This window comes from Triticum urartu, chromosome 6A (genome assembly GCF_056163025.1).
Source record: "Triticum urartu cultivar PI428250 chromosome 6A, HENAU_Tu73, whole genome shotgun sequence".
NCBI lineage: Eukaryota > Viridiplantae > Streptophyta > Magnoliopsida > Poales > Poaceae > Triticum > Triticum urartu.
In genome coordinates, this window is record NC_141878.1 from 591,170,689 (window position 1) to 591,189,827 (window position 19,139).

Consider the following 19,139-nt stretch of genomic DNA (forward strand, 5'->3'; position numbering starts at 1 on the left):
CTTCTCGGGGCTCTCCTTGCTGAGCTTCAGCCGTGCCTCCATTGGAGCGTGCACGGCATGGCAGTCCTTCATGCCTGCCCGCTCGAGCAACTTGGTGGCGTAGGCCGTCTGCGTGATCGTGATGCGACCACCCTCCTGGTTCACCTCCAGCCCGAGGTAGTACCGGAGCAGCCCAAGGTCGCTCATGCTGAAGAGACGATGCATCTCTCCCTTGAAGCGTTGAACCTCTTCAGGCTCTGCCCCAGCGATGACCAGGTCATCGACGTAGATGCCGACGATGAGCAGCGTGTTCGCGGTGCCACGCGAGTACACGCCGTGCTCAGAAGCGCTGCGTGAGAACCCAAGAGATGCGAGGCTTGCATTGAGCTTGGCGTTCCACGCCCTTGGGGCTTGCCGGAGACCATACAGGGCCTTGTGTAGTCGATACACGCCCTGCTCGTGGCCCTTGGCAACGAACCCAGGTGGTTGGGAGACGTACACCTCCTCATTAAGGTCGCCGTTGAGAAACGCCGACTTGACGTCCATGTGGTGTACCTCCCACCCGCGGTGAGCAGCCACGGCAAGGATGAGCCGCACGGACTCCAGCCTTGCCACCGGAGCGAAGACTTCCTTGAAGTCCACTCCTTCACGCTGCACATAGCCCTTGGCGACGAGGCGCGCCTTGTGCTTGACAATGGCGCCGTGCTCGTCCTTCTTCACCTTGAACACCCACTTGAGCCCGATGGCTCGGTGCCCAGCAGGCAGTGTGGTGAGTGTCCAAGTGGCGTTGTCGTTGATCGACGCCAGCTCGTCCAGCATCGCATGGCGCCAACAATCCTCTTGCTCGGCCTCCGCGAATGTGGTCGGCTCCTCGCCGGCCATCAGATGCAAGACGTCGTCGTCATCAACGTCCTCTTCCTCGGGCTGTCGCGGTGTTGCCGCAGCCTCGCCGAGGAGATCCCCCATGCGCCGAAACCTGTGGGGGGCGCCAACGCTGTCGTCGGCGTCGAACAGCTCCAACCTCGCCGTTGGCGGGGTTGCGAACTGCCTCCCGGGACCCACCTTGCTTGACGTCGGGGTGTCCGGGGACACCGTACCCGGGGACGGTGTTCTCGGGGTTGCGGTTCCCGGATCCACACCTCCCGGGCTTCCCGGGGCGGAACTTCCTGGGGTCTTGTTTCCCGGGGTCCTAGAGTACATCGGGTACTCCACGGTGAAGGAGCTGCTTGCCGGGGCCTCCCCCGACGCCTCCCAAGTCCATCGCGCGTCTTCGTCGAAGATGACGTCGCGCGAGACATGCACACACTTTGAGACGGGGTCGTACATCTTGTACGCCTTAGAGCCCGTCTCGTAGCCCATGAACACCATTGGGGTGCTCCTGTCGTCGAGCTTCTTCAGCCATGGGCGCGTCATCTTGACGTGCCCGACGCAGCCAAAGGTGCGGAGGAAGCGTACATCGGGTTTCCTCCCATACCACGCCTCGTAAGGCGTTTTTCCATCGACACTCCTTGTGAAGGAGCGGTTGAGGATGAAGACGGCCGTGAGCACGGCCTCCCCCCAATACGTGCTCGGCACCTGCTTTGCCTTGAGCATGCAGCGTGCCATCCCGAGCACCGTCTGGTTCCTCCGCTCGACGACGCCATTCTGCTGCGGCGAGTAAGGGGCTGTGAGGTGACGTTGCACCCCTTTCTCGTCGCAGTGCTTGTAGAACGTGGCCGACGTGAACTCGCCGCCACGGTCCGTGCGCAGCACGCGTAGCTTTTGGCCACACTCGACCTCTGCCGCCGCTTGCTGCTTGACAATGGCTTGCTCCGCCTCATCCTTGGAGGCGAGGAGCAGCACCCACATGAACCTGCTATAGTCGTCGACGAGCAGCAGGATGTAGCGACGCCCTCCTGGCGTTGCCGGGGTGATTGGGCCGCAGAGGTCCCCGTGAACCAGCTCCAGGGGTTTCTGCGCCCGATAGCGTGCCTTTTCTGGAAAGGGCAGGCGCCGCTGCTTCCCGACAAGACACGCATCACACAACTCGTCGGCATGCTCGATGTGAGGTAGCCCATGAACGAGGTTTCCTCGCGCCATCTTCCGCAACCCGTCGAAGTGCTGGTGTCCTAGCCGGGCATGCCAACGCCACGCGTCGGAGACATGGCCCACGGCAAGGCACACAGGATGCACGGGTCGAAAGAAGAGCTTGTAGAGGCGGTTTGCCGAGCGGGTTACCTCGATGAGCAGCCTCTTCTGCTGGTCGCGCACGGTGAGAACACCGCGCCGGATGCCGATGTCGAACCAGCCCTCGTCGAGCTGTCCGACACTCACGACGCTGCTCTTGAGCGCCGGGATGAAGTAGACGTCCGTGAACGCCCTGTGATCACCCCCTTTGTCGGCGAAGACGACGGTTCCGCGCCCGTGGATCTCCACCACGGATCCGTCCGCGAACCGCACCTTCCCGGTGATTGAGCGGTCCAGCTCCGCGAACGCGTCGACCGAACCAGTCATGTGGTTCGTGGCGCCGGTGTCGAGGAACCAACCCTCACTTTGCTTGCCGCCTGCAAGCGTGGGCGTGGTCACGGCTCTCTCCTCGTTGAGGAAGACGTAGCCGCACGCACATGCCGTTGTCAGGGAGCCATCTCTCGTCAACACGGTGGACCCCGAACACTTTGTTGTCGGGGTGTGGCTGACCGGAGTCTCCATGCGCTCCTGCACGGAGTCGATGGTCGCCAGCATCATGGTCGGAGCATGGTCCGCCATATGCGTCGTTGCCGCGCCAACTTGCGCGACCTCATCGGGTCCCGAGTTCGGGGACGCCGTGGCTGGGGTGTGGCTCCCCCACACCCGAGCCTTCATCGCCTCCCAGTCGACAGGCCCCGAAAACGTCGTTGTCGAGGTATGGCCTGTCACTGGAGTGATGGTTCCCGTGGACGGGTTCCGTGCCTCCTGCACAGAATGGGTGTTGTCGGAGCCGTGGTCGCGAGAAACGCTGTGCTCTCCTGCACGGGCTCGACTCTTGCCAGCATCATTGCCGGCCCGCCGTCCACGTCAGCTTGGACGAGGTTTGTCGTTGTCGCGGCTGCCTCGTCGGCTTTCCTCCTGCGGCAATCCCGGATCCAGTGACCCGGCATGTTGCAGTAGCGGCACTTGCCACCGTTGCCAGCGCCTCGCCCTGCCTGGCTTGGCTTGCGACCGCGGTTGCCGCCGCCGCTCTGGGCGCGGCCTCCGCCTCTGCCGCGACCTCTGCTTCCCGTGGGGGCGCCTCCCCCACTGCCGGAAGAGCCACCGCGGCCGCGCTGCTGAAGCTGCGCATCCCACTGCTCCCTGGTGAGCAGTAGTTCGCCGCCAGCACGGTTGTCGGCTTCGTCGCCGCGCTCCTCGACGACCTTTAGCCGCCCTACCAGCTCCTCGATCGTCATGGTGGAGAGATCCACCAAGCTCTCGATGGACCAGGCCAGTTGCTTGTACTGCCTGGGGACGATGCGGAGAAATTTGAGAATCACCATCTTGTTGTCAATGGGATCTCTGAGCATTGCGAGCTCGTTGACGAGACCTTGCAGCCGCAAGGTGAAGTCGTCGACTTGTTCACCGGCCTTAAACCGGATCTCCTCGTACTGGAGGCGCAAGGTTTGGGCCTTCGACTCCCGTACGCGCTCCACGCCGATGCGCAGAGTCTTGATGGTGTCCCATGCTTCCTTCGCCGTCTCCTTGGCGCCAAGGGTGAGCACCATCTCCTCTGGGACGGAGCGCAAGATCGCCTCCATCGCCAGCCGGTCCTCCTCATACTCGACATCGCCGGTTTCCACAGCTTTCCACATATGCCGCGCCTCCATGATGACTTTCATCATGACCGACCAACTGGGGTAGTTGGTCCGCGTGAGGAGAGGGAAGGAGGTGCTGGACATGCCCACGTCACGCACGGAGCGTGGCGCACCCAGCTCACCTCCCGGCCTGCCTCGCAGCGCGAGTGCGTCCGCCGCACGGGTGTCCTCAGCCGAGCTATGCTCGGCGGTCTTGGAGCCGTCGCCGGCGACGCCTTCCTTCGGCATATGCTTCGGCATAACCTAAGGCTATGATGCCAATTGTTGGCCCGAACTAGCGAGTAGCTAGTTGTCCGAGGATCAACCAAGTCTAAACTACAGCTAGTGTAAACTAGCAGAGCACACGATGCTGCCCACACACACACACTAGTAGTGAAGCTGGTACACTTATGAGTAGAGGAGGAAACTGAAGTGGCTCGTTTCTTTGATTTGATCGGAATGGAATGCTACAACCGGGTGGGGTGCAGCCTCTTATATAGTGCTTACAAACCGACTATGGGCTAAAATATCTGCTAGCTCTTAGCTAAGCACTTACGTCACAGACTTACCTTAACTAGTAAGCTACGGCTTCTTACCGACTTGCCGACCTGCAGCTGTGTACGGCTATGCTGCTGCTGTTTTCACTTCGTAGCTAAGTTACTACTGCCGATATGCAACTGTACCATTTTACTTCTAGGCTAAGTAATTTCTACTGCTGCCGCTGCATGGAAGTTACCCGAGACAAGGTTTAACTCAACACTCTTTCCCCTTCAAGGATTCTCTACTGCTCAAAAACCTACTGTTCTGTAAACGATAAGTTCTCGGGCAATATTCCTTCATACGTACAACGAACAGAGGGCAGACGGCTACACAAGCCATACAAAGCAAGCAAATCATTCCCGATCTCCGAAAAGACGCCACCTGCGTTTGGAGGTTTTTGTCGTCGGCTGTTTCCTCGACAACCATCTGCTCCTCGAGAAACAAACCTTGGTAATCTTGCTCCAAATGTTTAGCACAGGCGCTGCTTTTGCTTTGGGTCCTGTGTGGCATCACTTCTTTCCCACTTCAAGCTTGTGCTAGTTCCTTATCTCTTGTTTCCTTCTATAACCTCGTAATCTTGCTCTTCCTTCTCAAGCCTAGTCTAACAGTCTGATCTATCCTATAATCCAGGAACCATTACAAAAGCAACTGCAACAAGGGATTCAGTGGATACTCAAATCAAATCGAAAGCTATTTCTATTTTTTATTAAGTTCTATCAACTAAATCTAATACACTTCTGTACTGCTCTTGCATGAATCCACAACCAACAATGAGGTTGATCATTCAGGTGAAATATTCAAATAACGTAGAAGATTCCTATGAGCAGAAACGATACCTTCCAATCTCTACAATCAAATCTGAAAGAAAAATGGCGCTATAGCACTAGCCACGGGTGCATTTCTTGGATCTGTGGAAGGCCCGAAGAATCTCTACTCCTAATGTCTCACTTGATAGGATTAGCTTTCATGGTTTTTTTCGTCTCCCACTTTCGTCTGTTTTTTTTTTCTGTCTCCCCTCCCACCATCCCATCGGTTTATTTTCACGGCACCCTCTCACACACCGAAAAAATATGAACGGGTCAGAATTTTCCATGTTGGCTCAAGTTATTTAGTAATGTCTTTATTTGAAAGAATCAATCACGATGAATCTCGAAAGATCAAATCTAAATTAATTAAATTACCTTAAATCGCTCAATCACATTAATTAGGAAACAAATAACCAATTTTAATAAAATTAATGTGTACATCATAACAAAGAAATCTCAATGAGAGGGTGTATTTGTTTTTCCCAAAGTCAAACGAGTGCATGTTTGACCGAGTTTTTAGAAAAGTATGTCAATGTCGAGCCAACAAATATGAATGACATGAAACCAAATATTGCAATGAGTAGTCATAAGTGTGTTTCTTTTCTCTGAGAGATGGTAGGACATGGGAGCAGATCCAGTGTTTCTCCAAAGAAGTCCCCATTAGTTGCCTCCGAGTCCAAGTGAGAAGCGACTGTTATTTCAAACAAATACTTCGTTCCATGGAACTCTACCTTGAAGATTATTATCAGACAGATCCAGATGGGTGAGCTGCTCTAACCCGCCAAGTTCTATTGGGATGAAGCCCGACAAATTGTTTTGCTGAAGGTTTAGGTATTCTGATATTCCAAGTTTACCAAAAGAACCGGGAACTTCACCAATGAAATTGTTGGACAACAAGACTAACTTCCTTAGCTCTGAAATATATTGCCTAGTGAAGCAGGGAGATGGCCTTCAAAATTGTTGTTGGCCAATCCGAGATATCGAAGATTCAGGAGAGTGTCACCAAAGTTAGATGGCAATATGTTCCCAAGCATATTGAAACCTAATAATAAATATTGGAGAGAAGATTGATTGTATTTGTATAGGGTTTCTGGGATTCTACCTGATAGCCTATTTTTAGCAAGGAATAAATAAGAAAGATTTGGGAGTTTTCCCAACTCATCGGGAATGGTTCCGGTGAGATTATTATAATCAAGGTAGATGGCTTCAAGCTGACTGATGTTTTTTAGGCTTGGTGGGATTATTCCCGTGAGATTATTTTCGTAAAGAGCTAACAACTTTAGCTTGGATAGGTGACCGATACCACGGGGAATTTCACCCATTAGTAAGTTGGCAGACAGGTCGAGATCCTGTAGATTATTGGAGCAGTTTGTCAGAGTATCTGGAATGTTTCCTTATAGTGAGTTGTTTCCCAAGTAAAGGTCCTCCAATCCTTGGAGACGGTTGAGAGGAGGTAACTCGCCCGTGAAGCCATTTCCGGACAGGTCCAATTCCCTAAGGGATGTTAGGTTCCCGAGGGACGGTGAAATCGGGCCCGACAACGATACGAAGTCAAGGTTCAGCTTGGTGACTCGCCCAGGGTGCTCCGGTTCGCTGCAGACGACGCCCTTCCATCTGCAAAGGGGGGTGCGGGCGTGCCAAGATCTCAGGGCTTGCCTCGAGTTGTTGGTCATGGCTCGTAGAAATCCAGCAGCAAGATCATGTCCGTGCTATTGTCATGGACTGTCATCGTCGAGGAGCAGCGGACGCTGCCGACTCCACAAGAAACGAGTAGCAGCGGCAGTAGCTTAAGGATGGTGTTGAGTCTCGCCGGCTGAATGGTAGACGTAAGGCCTCCCTTGCCTGCAAGTGTGAAGAATTAATAAAACATTAGAATCCATGCATGTAAAGAAAGACTTTGCTAGCCGCTACGGTTTGATTTTGTCAAATGCTTGATACTTCCTCTGTAAAGAAAGAGTGATCTCTAAACGTCTTATATTTCTTTACTAAGGGAGTAGCGAACAGAAAACCGACGGCAAGACGAAGGATGGATTTTTGAACACCTTTGGTTGGCCGGATCGGACGAAACGGCAGCCTTTCTCGCATGGTTTTGCCGCCGGCCGGGTTTGTTTTTGTGAAATCCTTGATACTCCCTCACCACGTGGGCTGACTGGCTAGGGGAGGAATTAAAATCTGCTGCATGAGCATGTAGCAACCACATCACGGTTCCCTAAAGCAGCGCTCACGGCGCCGTTCCTATCTTGAAGGCGCCGCTTTGGGAACCTTGGGGTTGAGTGGCGCTTGTGGGTGGTGGGCGACGGTGATGGTGCGGCCCTATCCTAGCATGGATTTGCGTTCGTTGCTTGGAGATGCATTCGCGTAGGTGGAAGTCGTCGTCTGGCGTCGTGCTGGCGTCAATGGCGGAGGACCTGCCAAGGCTCGCGTAGGTGGAGGTCGTCGTTTGGCGTCATGGTGGTGTCGATGGCGGAGGACCTGCCAAGGATGTCTCCTCAATCTGCTCTGAAAATGGACCAGTGGAAGATGGCGGCGACGACACATGTGAGTGCATCGGACCGGTTTGAGCCAGATGGTTCGGTCGGGGCCTCCGGCTTTAGATGTTAGGCTTATGTAAGAGGTTTGGTTATGTGGCCCAGCTTGCACCCCTTCATCATTTGAATAGGAGTAGCGGCAGATGTTGCTAAGATGGCGGATTCAGGCATATTGTTGCTCTCCCAGATGCGAAGGCCAGGGATCATTCTCTTCAAAAAAAAAGCAGCGACTATAAACATATGCAAATTAAGTTAATCTTAACACTCTCCACGTTGTCTGCACTTGTCTCTTCTTTGACTGTCCAAGTCGTTATAAGCTTTCTTGCCATAACTACAGTATTAGAACAGTCAGCATGACAAGACCAAGACGTGGACTAGCTTTTCTTGTACACCATACAATGGGAGTGGTCGGTAACTCACCAATGGCTAGCATGACAAATCCTGATGATTTTTTCTGAAACTATCCTTTAGATTTGTCTTGCAGATTGCTGATCATTGAGAGCCACGATCTCACCGAATCATTTATGGCCAAAGAGAAGGTTGGGAAGGTCCCAACCCCGAGAATTACACACGGCCTGAAAACAAAACAAAACAAGAACGACAGGTTTGCTCTTGACGTCCTGGACTCCTGGTGAGCATAAAATAGATCAACAGTATGGGTGGCCTGAAACCAAATATTAGAATGAACACTCTATATGATCAGGTAGTACATGCTATTGTGTATCTTTTGTCCGAGAGATAGTAGGACATGGGAGCATATCCAGTGTTCCTCCAAAGGAGCTCCCACGGCCGGTTACCCCCAATACCGACAAAGGCTCTTGCCCCATTTATTTGCGACAAAGAGTCTGTTTCACGGTACCGCCCCTTCCAGATTATTATCAGACAGATACAGATTGGTGAGGTGTTGCAAGCCACCCAACTCTATTGGGATGAAGCCAGACAAATTGTTTTGCTGAAGGTCTAGGTGTTGTAACAGTCCAAGATTACCAAAAGAACTTGGAACTTGACCAACGAAATTGTTGAATGACAAGTCTAACCACTTTAGCCCTGAAATATTGCCTAGTGATGCTGGGAGATGACCTTCAAAATTATTTCGTACAATGTGAGAACTTTAAGATTCAGGAGGGTATCACCAAAGTTAGATGGCAGTGTTTTCCCAAGCATATTGGAATGTAAGAATAGATATCTGAGAGAAGACTGATTGTATTTGTACAGGGTTTCAGGGATTCCACCTGATAGCCTATTTTCAGCAAGGTTTAATTCAGAAAGATTTGGGAGTTTTCCCAACTCATCAGGAATGGTTCCGGTGAGCTTATTATCAGCAAGCAAGATGTATTCAAGTTGACTGCTGTTTTTTAGGCTTGGTGGGATTTCTCCGGTGAGATTATTTCCTCCAAGAAATAACAACAATAGATTGGATAGGCGGCCTATACCACTGGGAACTTCTCCTATTAGTAAGTTGCTAGACAGGAATAGTTCGTATAAATTGGAGCAGTTTGTAAGTGTATTCGGAATGATCCCTCGCAGTGAGTTCTGTCCCAAGAGAAGGTACTCCAAGCTTTGGAGACGGTTGAGAGGAGGTATCTCGCCGGTGAAGCCATTAATGGACAGGTCCAGTCTCCTAAGGAATGATAGATTCCCGAGGGATGGTGAAATCGTGCCCGACAAAGATAGGTTCATAAGGTTCAGCTCGATGACTCGCCCAGGGTGCTCCAGGCTGCTGCAGACGACGCCGTTCCATCCGCAAAGGGGGACGCCGAGGTCCCAAGATCTCAAGGCTTGACTTGGGTCGTTGGTGATGGCCCGCTTGAAATCTAACAGCGACATCATGTCCGTGCTGTTAACATGGATTGTCGTCGTTGCGGAGGAGCAGCGGATGCTGCCGACTCCGCAAGAAAGGAGCAGCAACGAGAGTAGGGTAAGGATGGAGGTGAGCCTTGCGGGTTGACTGGCACATATAAGATTGCCTCCCGGATCTGCACGTGTTAAGAGTAAATGATCAGCAACGACAATAGCCATTAGAGGATGCTGCCGACTTCAAAAGTGATGTGAAGAAAGAGTTTGCAGGCAGCAATAACAAAACCGACGGCAAGGCAAAAAATGGATGTTTGGAACTGAAACCACGACACTTATTTTGGATCGGAGGGAGTACTGTACTTCACTAGTAACGAGGAGAACAGAGTATGTATGGCACCTTTGTTTGGCCGGATCGCAAGAAACGGCGGCCTGCTTCCTTCCATTGTTTTGCTTCCGGCCGGGTTGTGAGGTATGCCTGTGTGAGCTGGGTGCTCGCTCATCAGGCTGAGGCCCCAGGTGTTTAAAAACCCTCTTACAGCGTCATCACGTCCACACACTTGCGTCTGAATTTTCTCCAGTTTTTCTCACGCCCTTATCTGAAGCCTGCCCGCCGCCGGAACGAAGACCTCAAGTCCGTCAACCTTGTCAGTGACCGTTCCGGCCTATAGTAGGATCACTCCAATTCTTCTCTGTACTTTTCAGACGGAAACGGAAGAGATGTGTCCAGCATTCGAATGGTTTCTTTGTGATTGCCGTGCTTTCAGAATGTCGTATAGAGGTTCTTCCAGCGAGCAGTTTTAACATGCTCCCTCTTACTCTCTCTTTTTACATGAAAGGTAAGAGTAATCTGAGCCGCTGATCTTATTAATTAGTGGCCTGATTAACTCTTATCTTATTGCCTCTTCCAGCGGTGCCTGACTTTTAGGGACACCGGCGTCACGCTGCAATCCTGGCGTTACACTATTCTGTGCTTGTACAGATTTTTATTCTTCTACCAGTCTATTCAAACGCAAAGTTTGTTTTTTCTTGAGGAAAAATATACATTGTGCGTACACATTACTCATTGACTATTTCCCCCCGTCGAATACACGTACAACGGTCAAGTAAACTTGTATGTGTTCCATGTTGGACAACGACACAGTATGATGATGCCATGCCTACAAGGGGTACCACTTGCTCTTGGGTCTATTCAGTCGAATAGCACAAATATCGTTGAATATGACAACGACAAAACTAGCACCATCTTAGACAGAAGAATATGACAACGACAAAACTAGAACCATCATTTCAGTCAAAGAGCACAATCATCGAATATGACAACGGCATGCTCTTTGGTATGAGGTTATGGGATGAATTGTGTACTGCAATGTTGGTAATGTCCCTGAACTAAAACTAGGAGCTGAATTGCTAGCACTTAATTGTTTCGAACCAAAATATCGTCAAATATGACATGAAAGCGATTAGCTATCACAGTAGAAAAAAGAATTTAGCAAATCATCTACCTGCACAGTACCATTTAGTATTCACAGTACCAAAATGGCGGGTCTTCGTGCCTCGGCAGCGTCTTTTGCTCCTCCCCCGCTGCCTCCTCCCCCCCCTCCTGAGCTTTTCTTCTTAGTTTTATTTGGGGCTTGTCTTTGCTCTGCCCCCAGCATGATTCTATGACTTATTGTACTTGACATTGTTGTGTTGGATGCTTGGTGGTATGCTTTATAATATAAAGCGGGGGAAACCCTTTTTGTTCACAGTACCAAAATTCATCCATCCATCTAGGAAAAAACTAGCACCATCAATTCATCCATCAGGCAAATCATCTACTCACTACAGGAAAATCACGTTTTGCCGTGTGTTAGTCTATAAGCTGTGAGCTATTTTTCGGCCACTAGGCTTATGATTCTCTAAGCCGAATGCTAAATGAAAAACACCTGGAAAATATACTGCACTCGGCTTATAGTATCATGTAAGCCAGGTGGTGTCAAAAAGCCCTCGGCTTACACGCGGCACACAGCTTCTACATGCGGCTCACGGTTTCTACACGAAAAAGCACTCGGCTTACACGCGGCGCACGGTTTCTACACGAAAAAGCACTCGGCTTACAGTAGGAACCCGACAAAGATATCTGTCACGTGTCTACAATGAAGGTGTTTGACGACGCTGTCATGGAGCAACCTATAAGCCGTGTGCCATGTGAAAGCTCTCGACTTACATGACATATAAGCCATGTGCCCTCAATAAGCACTCGGCTTACAGGGCATACAAGCCGAGTGCTTCCTGCATGTACCCGGCTCACGTTTTCAAGATTTTTTGCAAGACAATTTTTTAATGCAAAAATAGTTTTAAAATGATTTTCATTGCATTATGTTTACTATTTGAATAGTATTTCTTTCCATTCTTTGATTCTTCCTCACTCATTTTCTCCCAACTAGTTTTCATGGTCTTGTTTTCGATGCCCTCAATTTTTCTAACTTTCTATTTACTGCCACTTTAATATTTTCATGGGTCTTATTTTTTATGCCCTCAATTTTTCTATCTCTCTCTATTTACCAGGTGCCTCACAAACACGACAGTCCCCCGAGAATTCTACACCTACAGTGCTGGTCACGCACTTAGCGCCAATCAGAGGGAATCTTGTGAAGCATGTGCTCAAACTTGGTCTGGCATGTCACCATGGCCTACCATAACACAAACCAAAAGGAGTTCACCCTGGTCAAACTCCTATAGAGTCTGGTCAAAGGCGTAGATCGCGTGAGCCCTACGAATTGGCTCATCTCCGAAAACAGTGAGAGGGAGGGTAAGGACATCGCACCCACCCTCATCTAGTCCAAATATGTGTATGAAAGTGTAGTGTGATGTTTGAACACCCAATACACAACTTTGATGTGTCACTAGCTTGCATCACAAATACGACAGTTCTGCACCTGTAGTGTTGGTGCCACACTTAGCGCCACCAGGAGAGCATCTTGTGAAGTCATGTGCTCAAACATGGTCTAGCATGTCACCATGGCCTACCGTAACACAAACCAAGAGGAGTTCACCCCGATCAAACCACTCTCGAGTGGGGTCAATGGCGTAGATCACGCGGGCCCTATTTATCGCTTCATCTCCGAAAACCATGCGAGCAAGTGTCGAAAGAGCACACCAACATGCATGCATCCCAAATATATGTATGAAAGGGTGGTGTGATGTCTACATACCCAATACAACACTTTGATGTGGCACTTGCTTCACAAACATGACAGTACCGCAAACGGACCTTGTCTTGCCAGAAAATATATACTGGGGGTAAAATAGTACTCTCATCGTCCGAAAATACTTGTCGCTCAAACAGATGTATCTAGCATTGAAATACATCTAGATACATCTTTTTGAGAAACAAGTATTTCCGGACAGAGGTAGTATGAGTGAATGAGATGAATATGCTAAAACAATATGTGTGATGTGCAAGCAAAGCACAAGTTCAGTGTACAGTCGAGTAGCTCTATTTATGATTGGCGTTAAGATTGATGATAATTTAGCATGCCTCTTTATATATACATAATTTCTTCTCTGTTTCACTGATTCACTCTGGTATACTCTGCTTCAGTTCTGAAACAGTCTTAAGCCAAATTGTGTGATGATCCATCCATTTCAGGTTAAAGACGCACCACCTTACAGCCTTGTGTACGCATAGTTCTTGAGCCAAGGAGAGAAGCGGTTCACGTAACCAAATCTGAAGTCTCAGGTTTGCTGTCAAAGCCGATAATGCACATCATTCGGTGGCTAGTTCTTTCTAAGCTCTGCTTCTTCTCGTCTGCTTGGTCAGCTCTGCAACCCGGCAGGGACCGGCCTGGACTACTTCATCGCTGAATTCTTGGGTGACAAAAACCCATTGCCTGTGAACTTGGGAGAATCTATGTTGAACTCTTCGGAAGTGTTTGTGTCGTGAGAAACTGAAATCGGAGATCTATCTTGAAACTTTGGAGAATCTATGTTGATCTCTTCGTAAGTGTTCGTGTTAATTGCCATGAGACATTAGTTATTTTCATTCCTGATAGTAAGTTCGTCTTGCTCAGCAGTTCGTTGATCTATCCTGATTACTTTCTGTCTGCATCCAAAAACTATGTGACAGTTGTATTTTCAGCACCGAAAACTGGAAGTACGCTCACGTCAAAACTGAAGGAACGCTCAACCGTTTCTATCAAGTTATTATTGATCCATGTGTATTTATAGCAAGATGCAGATTTGAAAGTTGAAATTTAGGGCAGGCAGGTGAAGAGGTAAAACAAAGATTCTCATGCTCAACTCAAAAGTAAACTAAGATAAATATTTCAGACCAACTCTTATTCTTGTTCTTGTTCTGCTTCTGCTACACTAGACCATGTCCCGCTGCGGCAGCAGGCACTTCAGTGCTCTCCGTCCCGGTGACGGTTGCAATGTCAATTAGACCTATTGTGTCAGGCTCCTGCTACTGGTGTGTTGTATCTTGGTGTGAGATCTTGTCGCAACTTCCATTTTTACTGTCCCATTCATATCGAATGGTGCTTCTAGATATCGCCTTCCATCTCTTCTGACGGTTGTGAATCTGAACCTGAAATTGCTGTTTCTTGATTTTTGCTTTCCGCATTGTCGTCAGGTGGTGATTTACTTCCTCAAATTGCATGCCCGTCAGGATATACTCCACCTGCGGAGGCGTAAGGCGGCGAGGAGGGTTGAGGTGGCCGCTGGGTTCTGCTTCCTTGTGGCACGCGCGATGACGCGGGCTGCTGCCGCCGATCCAGCGCTGCTTGCACGGTGACGCGAGAGACCGCTGCCCACCCCCAGTCACACTCCATAAACGCACGCCTCTCCAAACTCAGGCCATCCCCGAACAGCGACCACGACGCACCACCGCTGGCCCATTCGCGACCACGCTCCCCACGACGCCTGCCGGTTCTCCGCCGCCTCGCCTAGGCCGTCTTGGAACCGCCGCCGTCGCAGCTACAGTCAGGTTACCACCACTTCCTATTCTTGGTTCTGATCTCTGTATGTCCTTAGCAGTATATATCCAAGCATCTATTCCAGGCCAAGTTTTTGCCTCAAGGTTGTTCCACTTGTTTGAAAAAGACTTCTAGTGAATTATGCATGTGACACGTGCTATTAATTTGGTACCTGCCGGGGTAGAAATGCTTTGTGGATTCAGGGTTTTGTTTGAAATTTTTTGAACGTGTGTGCGCCTTGGTTTGGTTGGTTTAGTATTTACTGCTGCATGTGTGCCAGTCTTTGTGCTGAAGTTCGTGTCCTGACAGCCCCTTTTACTTCGATCCTAGCTTCTTCGGTCTTGTGATTGGTTTGGGTATTCCGGCCGCTGTTGGCCCAGTTGTCCTGTCGTAGCATGAAGGGGTTATACGTACGTGTTTGCCTTGCATGCATGCATACTAATTGTGTGCCGCCACGTGGTGGACCAGTTCCATCATGCAATGGGATCGGTGTCGTCGGTGGCCAATGAGCGGGTGGACCAATTAGAGCTGACCAGGGGTGTTGCATTTGCATCCAGAAGCAACACGACAATATGCATGGGCGGCATCATGCAGGCGGGCGACCAGTCGAAACTGATTAATAGAACTGCACTTGCTTCCAGGAGTAAAACGACAAGAGAAAAGGGATGGAGCCATGCAGCAGGTTGGTGTTATGAGTGGACAGCGGTGATCGGGTGAAACGGTTCGCTTGCGCCGCCCGGATTTCTCGCGCGCCATTCAACCTGTCGTTTTCACCGTATAACTTGCCGCTGCCGCTTTGGTCGTCCTTTCCAGAGTGTGTGCGTCCCTGCCCGTCGGTGCTGATTTTCGCGTGTCTTCTGGAGTTCTGCCGCGTGATATGGGGCTATAAATATGCTGGTTTTCCTGAATGTTGTACGTGTCTGTGTAGGTTTCGATCCTGTCGCTATCGCTGCGTGGCTGCCGCTGTTGCTTCGGTCGGTGTTTCCTTCTGGTTGATCAGTGCCGCTTTACCCTGGTAATCGGTGTTGCTTTGATCGTTAAATCTAGAGACATCGCCGCTCCTGATCGGTGCCGCCTCGATCGTTCAATCTAGAGACGCCGCGGACTTCCACTGTCCACCGATCCATCACCAACGCTGCGCTCTACAAGCAATAAAACGATCTCCTCGGCATCCCTCCATTAGCATCGTCTCCACGGCCCTTGCTCGATCTCCATCGAAGCTGTGTTCTTTTGTTCCTTTTCCATGCACCACGATCAAGCCATGCGGGGAGCGCAACCGTCGGAAAAGGCGAGCAGGTGAGGTTGATCTTGACGGCGTCCTACTGCTCGACGGCAAGGCTGTCCGGCTGTCCCATGGGAAGTGCCGCCTGAGTCTCTTTCTTCTCAGGCACGCGGCCTCTCCCCCAGTGCCGGTTCTTCATGCCTTTGCCGTCGTCGGGCCATCACCGCCTCTCCCTCTTTCTCCCGGTATGTGGGACATGCTGTGTCCCTCGCCTCGCACCTCTGGACGTCGCCCTGTTCTATCTGCCCTTCTTCTTAGATCATTCATGTGTAACATCAGGAGGGACGGCGGTACGGTTTGGCTTTGGAATGGTGCTCCATGGTGGCCGCAGGGCTTCGACCTGCTCTTCAATCCGTTTCTCTTTGCTTTCCTCTGAGATGGAATGGTGCTCCATTCGCCGCATCCCCGAGCATGCCCCACCATGGTCGGATCCTAGTGGCCTGCGGCCTTCCTTGGAGAGAGGCGTCACGGTCCATGGCATTGGTGGAGGCGGCGATCGACACGGCGGGCAGCGACAATATGAAATCCTGTATGTTGTGCTCCTGGCCGTGAGGATCACGACCGCACGAACGGAGGGACGACAACACCGCGGAGCTATTGAACCTCCAGCAGTTCGGCTTCTCCCTGTCCACACAGGAGAAAGCCACTTATCTCTCTGATTTTCTAGCTAGAAATTGGTGTGCTTCACTTATTTCTACTAGATGCATCATGCATGTTACTACTCAAATTCTTTGTATTTCGTTTGGGATCTCGATGGACCTAATAATCTTCTCTGAATTTAGTGGTGCTGCAGGACCGACAGGAGATGATCAGAGCGCGGCTCTGAACACTGCAGGAATTCATATGCACCGCCACCAATTTTAATTGAAGATAACACAGTGAAATGCAAAATTAGACGGTCCACCAAGAGACTGCATAGTATACAGAGATCATTGATCCTCATAGTCACTTACCCACCAAGAAAGCTACATGATAGTTTTCTTTAGTAATAGGTATATAGTTTTGTTTTTCCTTCTCACGGTTTGTTTATTCCGGTTGCCTTATCTTCAGTTAAGCATATATTTTTTTTACAAATTAACCGCATCTTAGTATCCTGTTGTTGTACATGCCAGTAAATTTTATAGGTTCAATTATTAATTGTTGCACATAGCTGGGTTTGATTCGAAGTTCTGCTTTGTTCTATAACAGTATGAATGTAGTTCTCGGGAGTTTAGTGCTATGATTAAGTAATTCATGTAGTGAGTAAATGGGTGACACTCAGATTGTCAGAATGTGCTTAGTGTAGTACATAAATAATCCTACATATGATTTACTTGTATAACACTTTCTGTGGATTGCAGGTTTGTAATGCTTCTTGTGTTTCTAGGTCTGTAGAGCACGTTGAATCTTGCAAAGAAAGATAATTCTGAAGTTATTTCATATTTGCTGTGTACATGCAATTTTATGTGGTACATGCTTGGGAAAATCGGATGAACTGCTGCAGCAGACTTTTTGGTCTTCAGCCTGTAAAAGAAAACGAACTGAAAAATGTTGAAAGTAGGCACTCCCTGTTTTACAAGCAAACAAGCAAAAGCAGTTATATGATAGAGGGGTCTCTGTTTCAGCAAAGCACCCACCAGGATCAGCAGAGTGCCCGAGGTTCAGTCAGTCTGACATTGACATGGCACATGGACAGAAATCAAGAACCACCAGGTGCTCCCAAAGTGTATAGACCGAACGAACACCAAAACCTCGAATCCACTCCTCGGGAATCAGCCCAGAATCAGCTCAGCAGAGAGATGCTCTGCTTCAAGAATGCCAGATGCTCTGCTTTCACTAGTCCCAAGAGAGCATCAAGACTTTGCCAGTGTATACAGAAACTCACTGGTCCCCAGATGCCACAATTTTTTTGACAACAGTGAATTGATGCTATTGTGCGAACCAGACTTGCCCGCATCAAAGGCCCTGTTTGGATACTCTAACACAGTTAGAGTTAGAGTTATTTTCTAACCCACTCTAACTCAAATAAGCACCTCTCCACCGGAATAGTTGGGTTAGATGGAACTAACCCATTCTAACCATACCTGTTTGGATACTTTTGAATTATTTAAGCCCCCAACTAATCCAAACTAGCTCTAACCCCATGATCCAAACAGGGCCAAAGTCATTGTAAGTGTTGTTCTACCAAGCTGTATTATCTAAATTCAGCATTCTAAGCTTTCTTTACACTACACACAGTGTACATGAGTTTGTTAATTTTCATACATTGGCCCGGAATTTCAAACAAAACAAAAAGACACGCTAACCAGGTGCTGAATCTGTCTATTAATCAGGGAACTGCAGAAGCATACACACGTGCGCTGTAATCAATCATCTGAATGATGTAGCACGTCTTCTGTGGGAAAGCAAAGCTTTGTGGTCTTGTCGTGCCAGAAAGTATATATAATTGGAGTCCAAAGATGAGGTCTAGCTCTACACATGGAGGATACATAATTGGAGTAATATTGGAGGGGGAAATATTTTTTCTTTTAGAAAAGGAGGACGACCCCCGGCCTCTGCATCTGGACGATGCATACGGCCACTTTATTAATTATTGACACAAGACCGTATAAAGTCATACAACAATAAGTCTAAAGCCACCAAACTAAGCAACAACTGTCGCTATCCCTATCCAGTTGATGTAGGGGCGCTGAAAGTCTGGGCCTAATACCAAACAGACTACGCAGCCAAACCTAAACATCTAAAGACTTGAGGTCCCACCCAGGACGCCTGCCGGGTATGGGCACCCACCAGTCCGGCGTGCTTCTCAACCAGGACCCCTGCCGGGTATGAGGCCGCCACAGCCACCTGCCACGAATCCATCTTTAGAGCTATACTGCTGCATCAACCTTGGCCGGTCCAACCGCCGCCGACGCCACCATGACGCCAGGCAGCGTCACCCTCCTGTGCGAGTCCATCTCCGCTCATCAGGCGCCGAGTCTCCACTGCGCCACGCCGCCGAGATCCGCCGTCATCAATGGAGCAGATGAAACACCGCTCCTCCTCTTGTCCCCTCCAACCAGCACTCGCTCCAAAACGATGCCCCCAAGAGGGAGAACGGTACCGATAGCACCGTCATCGTCCGATCCGGTAGACCCAGATCTAGGGTTTCCCCCGGAACTTCCCGATCAGGTTGATGAGACCTGCAACGACGATGCCTCCAGAAGGAAACGACATCTGAGACGCCGCCATCGTCCGCCAAGACCGCAGTCTGGCGCGATTTTCACCGGAAGCCACGTCTTCCCGACCTCGTGGCTGGCTGGAACCGAGCGGAACCTCGCCACGAAGACGTATGTTGCCGTCAGTACTCCGGCGGAGATCCGGCATCTCCTCACCGGTCCCTCCACGCGCCGCCGGTCGGCGAAAGGCCTCCCCGCGACGGATCCAAACGGGGCATTGGATCCGCAGTAGCCGTCGTCACCATCATGAGTAGGACAGCCCACCTCGCC

At 50.0% G+C, this 19,139-nt stretch overlaps 2 pseudogenes; both read right to left on the reverse strand.

The window, feature by feature from the left end:
- Positions 1-4,616: 4,616 nt before the first annotated feature.
- Positions 4,617-8,197, reverse strand: LOC147966801 (uncharacterized; annotated as a pseudogene).
- On the reverse strand, positions 7,880-9,918 carry LOC147966802 (uncharacterized; annotated as a pseudogene).
- Between the last annotated feature and the right edge of the window lie 9,221 nt (positions 9,919-19,139).